Below are 8944 nucleotides of genomic sequence, written 5' to 3'. Positions count from 1 at the left end.
CAGGAAGACTTAGTGACAGCATCTCCTACTGTCTTCAGAACTTCTCCAATCTCCTGTACTTCAAAATCCCTGTGAGCTTCCAAGGTGACAGGATGGGATTTTTATCTCTAGACTTTCCTTTACTTTTGGGCAATTCAGTCGCTTCATTAAATGCAGTGAAGACTCAGAAAAAAAGCATCCTCCTCTTCCAATTCAAGCTTTGCTCATCCTGCTGATAATGAAATACGCTGTTGTCTGGTTCCTGCGATGAGTGGCATTTTTGACTGTAAGTGGGACACAGTGAAGCCTTCATCAGCATGGCCAATTAAGATAAAAATTTCCTGCTGTGCATTTGGGCTGTATTTTGAAAGTATAGGTAAAATTTTTTTTTACAAAATAGGTTTCTGTGGATCTGGCTTTGAGATCTGAATACGGGTTAATAAGGGTTTCCTGAATGCTGGTCTCCTCCTCCTGACACTGGTGAGGGCTGCAAAGCATTTCTGAAAATCAGGCCCATTGCTGAAATGTGCTGCCAGACAGAATTTGATAGCTATTGTAAAAGTTCATTAGACTGAAGCCAAAAAAATCCCCGTCTGGTTTGGTGCAAAGCTCCTGTTCCCCTGAGTGCCTTTGGCTACAAATCCTGCATATTCTAATTTTAAAGTACCATTCATTTTCTATTTGGTGATAAATGCTTTCCTGCATAAGAGCCTTTTGATTGCTCTGCTAATTAAAGTGGGTAGTTTCCTTTTATGCTAGGTGGCTGGGCTTCTGGGTAACTGCGGTGTGTGGGGAGCAGAGAAGGTTATCTGGCAGTGTTTATTACCCTCCCTCTCATCACCAACAGGTACTTGTTCTGGAGCTCCACATTCTCAGTAAGGAAATGAATTAGGGAAATGAGGAATTGTCAACCCATCCCCACCGTGCCCACTAACCACATCCCTCAGTGCCACATCTCCACGGCTCTGGAACACCTGCAGGGATGGTGACTCCATCACCTCCCTGGGCAGCCTGTGCCATTGCACCACCACTTTCTCACAGTTTTTCCTAATATCCAACCTGAACCTTCCAAAACATAATGTAAAGCCATCACCTCTCATCCTATCAGTGTTACCTGGGAGCAGAGGCCAACCCTCACCTCACTACAACCTCCTCTCAGGCAGCTGTAGAGAGCGATGAGGTCTCCCCTGAGCCACCTCTTCTCCAGGCTGAACCACTCCCAGTAGTGAACACAGCACTGAGATGCAGCCTCACCAGTGCCAGTACAGAGGGACAGTCACCTCCTGCTCCTGTTGGCTGCACTCGCTCTGATACAAACCAGGATGCCGCTGGCCTTCTTGTCCCTCTTGGCTAGTAAATGGCTTAAAAGACATTTGATGGCTTAGAAGTCCCGGAGACAGAAGTAAGAAGGAAACTTCCACACTGTTCTTTTTTTTTTTTCCTTGAGTGCCTATTGTGGTCAGCATTAATATTAGTGTTTGTGGCATGCAAACGTGATAAGAAACTCACTCTCATTCTGAATGCTGCCTTAATTGCCAAACTGTAATGTACTTTCACTTCTGCAAAAAAAAGCCTCTCTTTTGATCTGAAATATTAGGAAAAACGTAAAGGAATACCCAGAATAGAAAGTAAATAACCATGGCCAGCCAAGGCAATCTCTTCAGAAGAAAATCTCTGGGGATGGAGATGTAGCTACTGCCCATTGCTCTTCTAGGCTGGACTGCTCCTCTCATAGGTACTGGGGCAAGCTGTCAAAGAAGGGCCTCGAAACATCTCGGGTGGTTACCAGATAAAGGGCACTGCTGTAAGCAAAGAGAACTACTACATGACTAAAACTTCCCAGTGAATGGGGCCTACAGAAGGCAGAACAAAAGGTCAAGGAGAACATGTGATAGTGCTTGAGACTCTCTGGAAGGACATGGCTTACATCTTCAGGATGCTTTGCACGTGAAAGCATGCTCCTGCAGGTCTCTTACTCTATTCTGGTGTCTGTGTAAGCTGTTCACATGGCTCAGGAGCGCTGTTATAATGTAGCATTACCATCTTTATCCGATTTCACATTGTCAGAGTGGACAGGAGCTTTGCTGATGGCATTCAAGAGTTTTTGGTGAGGGCAACAAGCTCGCAGCAATCAGAAAAGGGTGCAGTTCTTAAAGGCCACATTCAGAGCCTGAGGCTAGAGGGACCTTATATTCAACAATAGTAGAACCTCATGGACTTGTCTTACTTCATATGAAATTTGGAGATGTCTGGAGACCTGCAGTGGGAACAAAAACAAAAAGCTAAATATCACTCTCCGGACCCAGTTTCCCATCCTGAGTAGCAACAGAAAGCGAGAGCCTTGCAGGCACTGAGGGAGAGCAACCATGGATGCAGTGTCTGTATATAGGGTAACTTCTTTTGGTCAGACCCCTAAAGCTAAAGAGGCCATAAAGTGAAATTTTTATAACAGCATCATTTCAGGCTCCAAAGGAATAGAGGGAACCCAAACTGAAGCTCTTTATATCTTAAATGCTTTGATCTTCCCAGGACTTTGCATACCTGAACTGGGAACATTTAAATCTTCCTCCCCAATTGAACGGATTCTTCGAGCCTGGACATCAGTGTGTGCTGATTCTCCATAACTATGTCTGCTTGGGACCATGTAAAAGAAGAAAAAAAAGAAAAAATATTGCCCTGTTATTGGAGACATAGCTCCCTGCTTGATGTGCGAGATGGGATCAGTCCAACACCCCATGCAACATACTTCAGAACTAATGCAGGCCGCATGGCACGCTGCATTAGTTCTAAAGCCATACCACGTGCACTGCATTGACTTGCCCATAGTAATCAGGCTTTTCCTTTTATAACCAGCACACCACAGATTGTATCATTTCCCCAGAACTGTCTCTCCTGTTGGTTCTGAGGCAGAGTGTCACCTAATGGAGAGCATCTCGTCCCCAAAGACTTTGATACTGTAGACATGATGTACAGGGGGTTAAATACCAGGTTCTGAAACCTCCTGAAAAGGGGAGAGGGAACCAGGGAAAAAGAAGAGAGTGTGAATCTAACAGTGTGAGTCTAACCCTTGGCCATTGTGGTCATGATGGCTGTAACAATTCGTCATTACCAGACAGTCTTACGCGGGAAATAAATGTTGCTCACCTTCCACAGGCATGATGTTGACTGCCCTGTGGAGGTGAATGAGCTATTTTAAAGCTCCACTTCAGGGTAACATGATGCTAATAGGTAGCCAGCAGGTCCAGGAAAATAAATATTCTGCCAAATAATTCCAGAAAGCAGAATTTCTTGGATATTGCGGAAACATTGCAAACCCTCCTAATAATGCGTTTTAAATCTGTTTAAATTTGCTCTCTGTAACAGTAATTTCAGAGCACCCGCAGAGCTGATGTGGATCTGGGGAGCTGTTTAACACATGGCTTCTTTCAAAAGCTGGGTGAGAAGAGCTGCCTGTTGGATACCGGACAAGCAGTCATGTAAGGATGTGTTGGATGTTCAGGCAGCCTTCCAACCCAGCACACTTCTGGATTGAGTTCCTGAGCCTGATCAACTGAAGGTAATGTTTAATATGGAAATATATAGATTAGGAAATGCTACAGCTTTGGTTAAGGCAGGTTTCTAACTATAGGAAGAGGAGTGGACAGAGGGCTTCTTTAAGTCTAGGAGAGCAAGATTGGGTGTACAGCGTTCCAGTACCTAAATGGAGCCTATAAACAGGAAGGGAGTCAACTCTTTGAAAGAGTAGATAATAACAGCACAAGGGGAAATGGTTTTAAGTTGAAGGAGGGAAGATTTAGGTTGGATGTCAGGGAGAAGTTCTTTACTATGAGAGTGGTGAGGTGCTGGAACAGCCTGCCCAGAGAGGCTGTGGGTGCCCCATCCCTGGAGGTGTTCAAGGCCAGGTTGGATGGGGCCCTGGACAGCCTGGTTTAGTGTTGAATGTGGAGGTTGCTGGCCCTGCCTCCGGCAGGAGGGTTGGAGACTCATGAACCTTGAGGTCCCTTCCAACCCAGGCAATTCTATGATTCTGTGATGCTGTGAGAGATGAGTCGCAGGCCCCAAGATGTAAAGTAGAAGTAGTCACAGACATTGGGGACAGTGCTATTGTCTGCATTAGAAGAAAGTTCACTTCTTTGATTACCTAATCTTATTGTGTGAGCATTATTATATATTTTAGGGAAAGCACGGTATCATTCCCTATTTCTTTTATAATATAGTCAATGTCTGCATCCCATTATGTTGATTCTGCATGACTGAGTACTGAGGTCACTGGGGAAAGCCATTACAATCATCTGCAGCTCTGCTAAAGCCAGGAAAGTTGGACTTCTTAAAATGGGTTCAAGATTTCTTAGTCTTGTAATGACTGTAAGGATGTGGCAAGGATGTGGATCCCCATAGGACCTTGTTGTTACAGAGATACTCAACAGAGGCGATGTGAAGACTTTTGGTCTATTTCTCCCTTGTGAAGTCTGAGCATTATTCTTCACCTGCATACAGCTGAGCCCTTATAACATCTAGTCCTTGTAAACACATCTCATTGGCAGTGAAACCCTTATTCCATGATGGCTTTTTGCCTTTTTGTGTGTGAAGGTAAGCTCATGGAAATACCCATAGCCATGTCTTTGAGATTAAGCGGAAAAAGTTCTCCTTGGCCTTGATAGACAGTGTTTTGTGATTCGTGTCATGCAGTCCAAATGGGATAGGCTAATTTTGGAAGAAATCGTGCTTTCGGTTCATATCCCATTGGTCATTTCTCATAATGACAAGTGAGTTGGGTGCCTTTCCTAGATGTGGACATATTTCCTGTAGGATGCTTAGTGACGCCCTAGTCAGAGACCAGACAGACCCCTTAAAGCTATTGCTAGTACTGTGAATAGGGAAATTTGCTGTACTAAGAATGTAACAGTAAAGAAATACAAATCAATATACATCTAATCTAAGTTAAACTGAGCTTTAGGGATTAATCAAATCTTAATTATAGTCCAAACCACACAGCTATAGTTATTTCTAAATTCACAGGCTGAGCATTCAGGAGGGTACTGGAAACCAGATATCACCTTTTTGCATTACTTTAATTAAACATTACACATTCATAACCTTTTCAGATGTAAATTATTAATGTGTGTAGTTGTACTTTTAATTAGGACAAACTCTTAGGGACGGACTCTACAGCTGTTATTTATCTTGTACCTTTTTCCACCAGGAGTTCTCTTAACTTCAGTGGGATGGTTCATCTGACAAGATGCTATCCATTTGTATTTATTTTTGGAAGAGTGCATAACATGTTAGGCCATGCATTCAATGAGGGAACAAAGAGGTCTGAAACAACTTGGAGCCTAAGTTTAACGGACAAGAAGATGTAAAATAAAAGAGAAGAAATTGTGGTACAGAAAAAAAAAAATGGAGAAGCACAGTGATAAAATTTATAGCTCACATCACTCCTGTGTCCAGAATAGGTGACAAAGAATTTCTGAAGGTCGTAACTGAATTAGGTGACTGGACAGCGTGAACGTATATGACAAGTTAGTGTTAGCAGTAGTATTATTTTGTGGGCTTAGCTGTGGATCAAGGTCTTACTTTGCTAGGCACCATATAAACCCAGCTCAAGGTGAGAGTCCTTGCACTGTTATCCTTCAGTTAAACCACTGGTGAATGTAAAACCATCCATATAAAAAGTGAAAAGGAATTTCGGTACATTTCTTAGTTACAGGTGCAGCACTATCATAAGAGTTGCAGTGATAAGTGACAGGGGATCTAGGGATAATTCAAAGATTGACTTGAGGAGATTTAAAAATCTTCTATTAATTAAAAAACATTAATTAAGGCAAAACAAACTGAGCTGTGTTGACTTACACTGGCTCAATACAAGTCCTCTGTGGGGGCTAGTGAATGTTTATCCCTGCAGCCACTAATTACAGGTGCCTCATTCTCTCCCACCTGGAGAATCAGAGCTGCTGTCAGCAATGAAAGGGAGCTAGCAGCTCCCTGGTTGGAGTACTGCACAAGGAAAGATCTGTTAAAAAGGGGAATGCAGAAAGCTGAGAAACAATGAAGCATCCTAGTCACAACATTGCCCAGAAAAAAAATATATCTCAATCATTATTGCACTCTTCTCTCTCACCCTTCTGTCAAACAGCCCAACAGAAGGTTAGGATATGTTAGAAATAGGATGGAGTAAATTTCAGCATGGTATAAAACCAAGGCTCCTCTCTCATCTGGAATGCTATATGTCACTGCCAAGGGAATTAAAGGATGTTCAGATAAGGATGACAAGAATAATTTGAGACCTGAGAAAAAAAAATCTTATATGGTGAGAGATTGAAAAGATAAGTGGTGTTTACAGTAGAAGGGAGCTAAATAAGAAGGGCTGTGATAAAAACTCGTGCTGTCAGGGCTGTGGGAGGGGAATGGGGAAGAGGAACCGAGGAGATATGGGCAGTGGTGCCACCAAGCCTGCTTGGAAAGGAGTGAGAAAGGGTGGAGTAGAGAGTAAAAGAGAGCACTATCAGAAGCAGTAAAAAGGTATTTAGTGGTCTCATTATTTTTTCAATAACTTCCAAACAAAGGCATGAAATGAAAGAGTAGAAGGCAAGAAATGAAAGGTTAATGGGAAATCATAGAATGGCTTGAGTTGGAAGGGACCTCCAGGATCATCTAGTTGCAACTCCTCTGCCACACTACAAAGAAGTTCCCCAGAATTGCTAACTACCTGTATTCTTTTGTCACATAATACATGCTGAGCTTCCCAGGAGGAGCCTGCTTCCAGCATGCTCATGCTGCCTTTGGTGCCATCCTTGCTCTGGTCAGGAGCTCAGCATTTCCACTTCCCCACCTCATTCAGGAAAACATTCAAGCAAGAGGCTAAATTAAGTTTAGCTAAAAGCATTTCATTCAGCTCCACTAAAGACAGTTATCCTATGTTGGATAAATACCCACTGGGTTTTAAGAGCATATTTATCTGAAGATTAAGTACAAGACGGAGCTGTTTATCCAATGGGGCAAGTGGATTAACAAGGTGAAAACTGAAGCATCTATCCTATTATACTACAGCTGATGACCTAATTTTGTTACTTTTCTGTCTCAGTTTATTCTAAATCACCATTCACCTGCTTCTCCCATCTAAGCAAAGCTGAGTCTGTCCAGTTTAAGAAAAGGGAACTCAGTTAAAAATTGGTCAGTTGGGTCAATGATAATAAAAATGCCTTGGGGATGTGAGCTGGGGTCTCTCTCACCCTTCCCTCTTTTTGGTCTGCTCCTAGAATCCCATCTTTCTCCCTGCATTACAGACTCTCTGCAGCCCTTAAATCTTTAGTATTGCACTCCTCCTGAAACTTCAGTCCTAGATCTGTATCTATTTGTCCAAAAACATTCCTCCAAAGTTCCTCCTTTCCATTAGGCAGTAGAAGCAAGTTATTCGTGGTTGTTCAGTTGCCTGAAGAAAGGTATCCAGTGCCATCTCAGATGGTCTAGGATCATCCACCTGCAGCTGAGAGGCTGAGTAGATTTTATATTGTATCTACCAGCTCCATCCTGATGCCATGGATGTCTTGGATATGAGAAAAAGAAATGGGGATGTGGAAGCATTATGGATGCAAATTTAGACTTTCAAAGCAAAGGAGCTAAGCGTCAACTCACATCAACTTTCAGCTTATTCCTCTGAGTTTGTTTGAAGATAACAGACATATTTCTTCCAAGTCCCCATTTGAGGTAACATCATTACACATAGCAGCAGCAGCATGGCATCGCAAACTGGCCACAACAGTCTCACCTGAGCTGGTTTTGATGGGCTGCTTTAATCACAAATCCAGCAAAAAAATCTCACCTCTGCATATCACTGAGAAGGTAATCAACATCTCTAATCTGTCTCTAACCAGGAAAAAGCATTTGTTGTTGTTGTTGTTACTTTCATGGCAGACAACTGGTATCCAAGAATAAGGATTAGTCCTTCTGGGCATTAGGAAAATACATCCAACACTGAATTTGTTTTTGAGTGGGACTTTGATCAGAAGACTTCCAGTGTTTCGCCATCAACCTAAACTGCCCTTTTGTTTTGCTTTTTTGTGCAATGACATTGAAAATGATGAATTAGCTGGAGAAAACAAGAATAAGAAGCAGACTCTAAGGCCAAGAAACTGCTTTGAGGAGGAATCATAGAATCATTAAGACTGGAAAAGATATCTAAGATCATCTAGTCCAATCATCCACCTACTACCAGTATTGCTCACTAACCATGCTCCTAAGTACCACAGCTCCACATTTCCTGAACAACTAATGAATGACCATCGGCTCTGCTGATGGAGACCTCTTCCATGGGGCAGAAGGTACAAAAGGTAGAAGGGGGAAAATAAACTATCCTGGTGACCTAAAGTTGAGAAGCATTGTCAGTAACAAAGGGGATCCAGATATCCATCAGGAAAGCCTGGATGATCTCACAGGCTGAAACTGTGTGGAAATGGGATGAAACTGTAAAATCCTGGCTGTATGACCTTGCACATTCCACTAATTCCTGCCATAATCAGAAATTCTACGGATTCACTGAGGCTGCAGAGGAGAAAAACTTGAATGTAGTGTTTAATCATGTCTGAGCTACCAACGTCATGTCACGTCATGTCAGACTAATGCAATGCTGACATGTATCAAGAGACACATTGCCAGCAAAGATACAGCTGTATTAATGCCATCGTACAGGCGGCTGATGAGCCTCTCCTGGAACAGCATGTACAATTCCCGTTGCTGGTGTTCACAACTGATGAATTAAGATTGAAACAGGAAGGACCACTGATCAGGGAAACGAACAAGCTGCTTTACCAGAGGAGATTACAAACTCCACTCCTTCAGCCTGGGAAAGACAAATGTGTGTAATGACTGCTTAAAAACGTATTGGGAAGGTAAGCATCAAGGGGGATGGACCTATTAGCCTGTAGGACAGCATCACCACAGGAATAAACAGGCATGAATTGACCAT

Source organism: Gallus gallus, chromosome 2, assembly GCF_016699485.2.
Source record: "Gallus gallus isolate bGalGal1 chromosome 2, bGalGal1.mat.broiler.GRCg7b, whole genome shotgun sequence".
Lineage (NCBI taxonomy): Eukaryota > Metazoa > Chordata > Aves > Galliformes > Phasianidae > Gallus > Gallus gallus.
The sequence above is the reverse complement of the archived record's forward strand: the minus strand, read 5'-3'. Positions refer to the sequence as shown.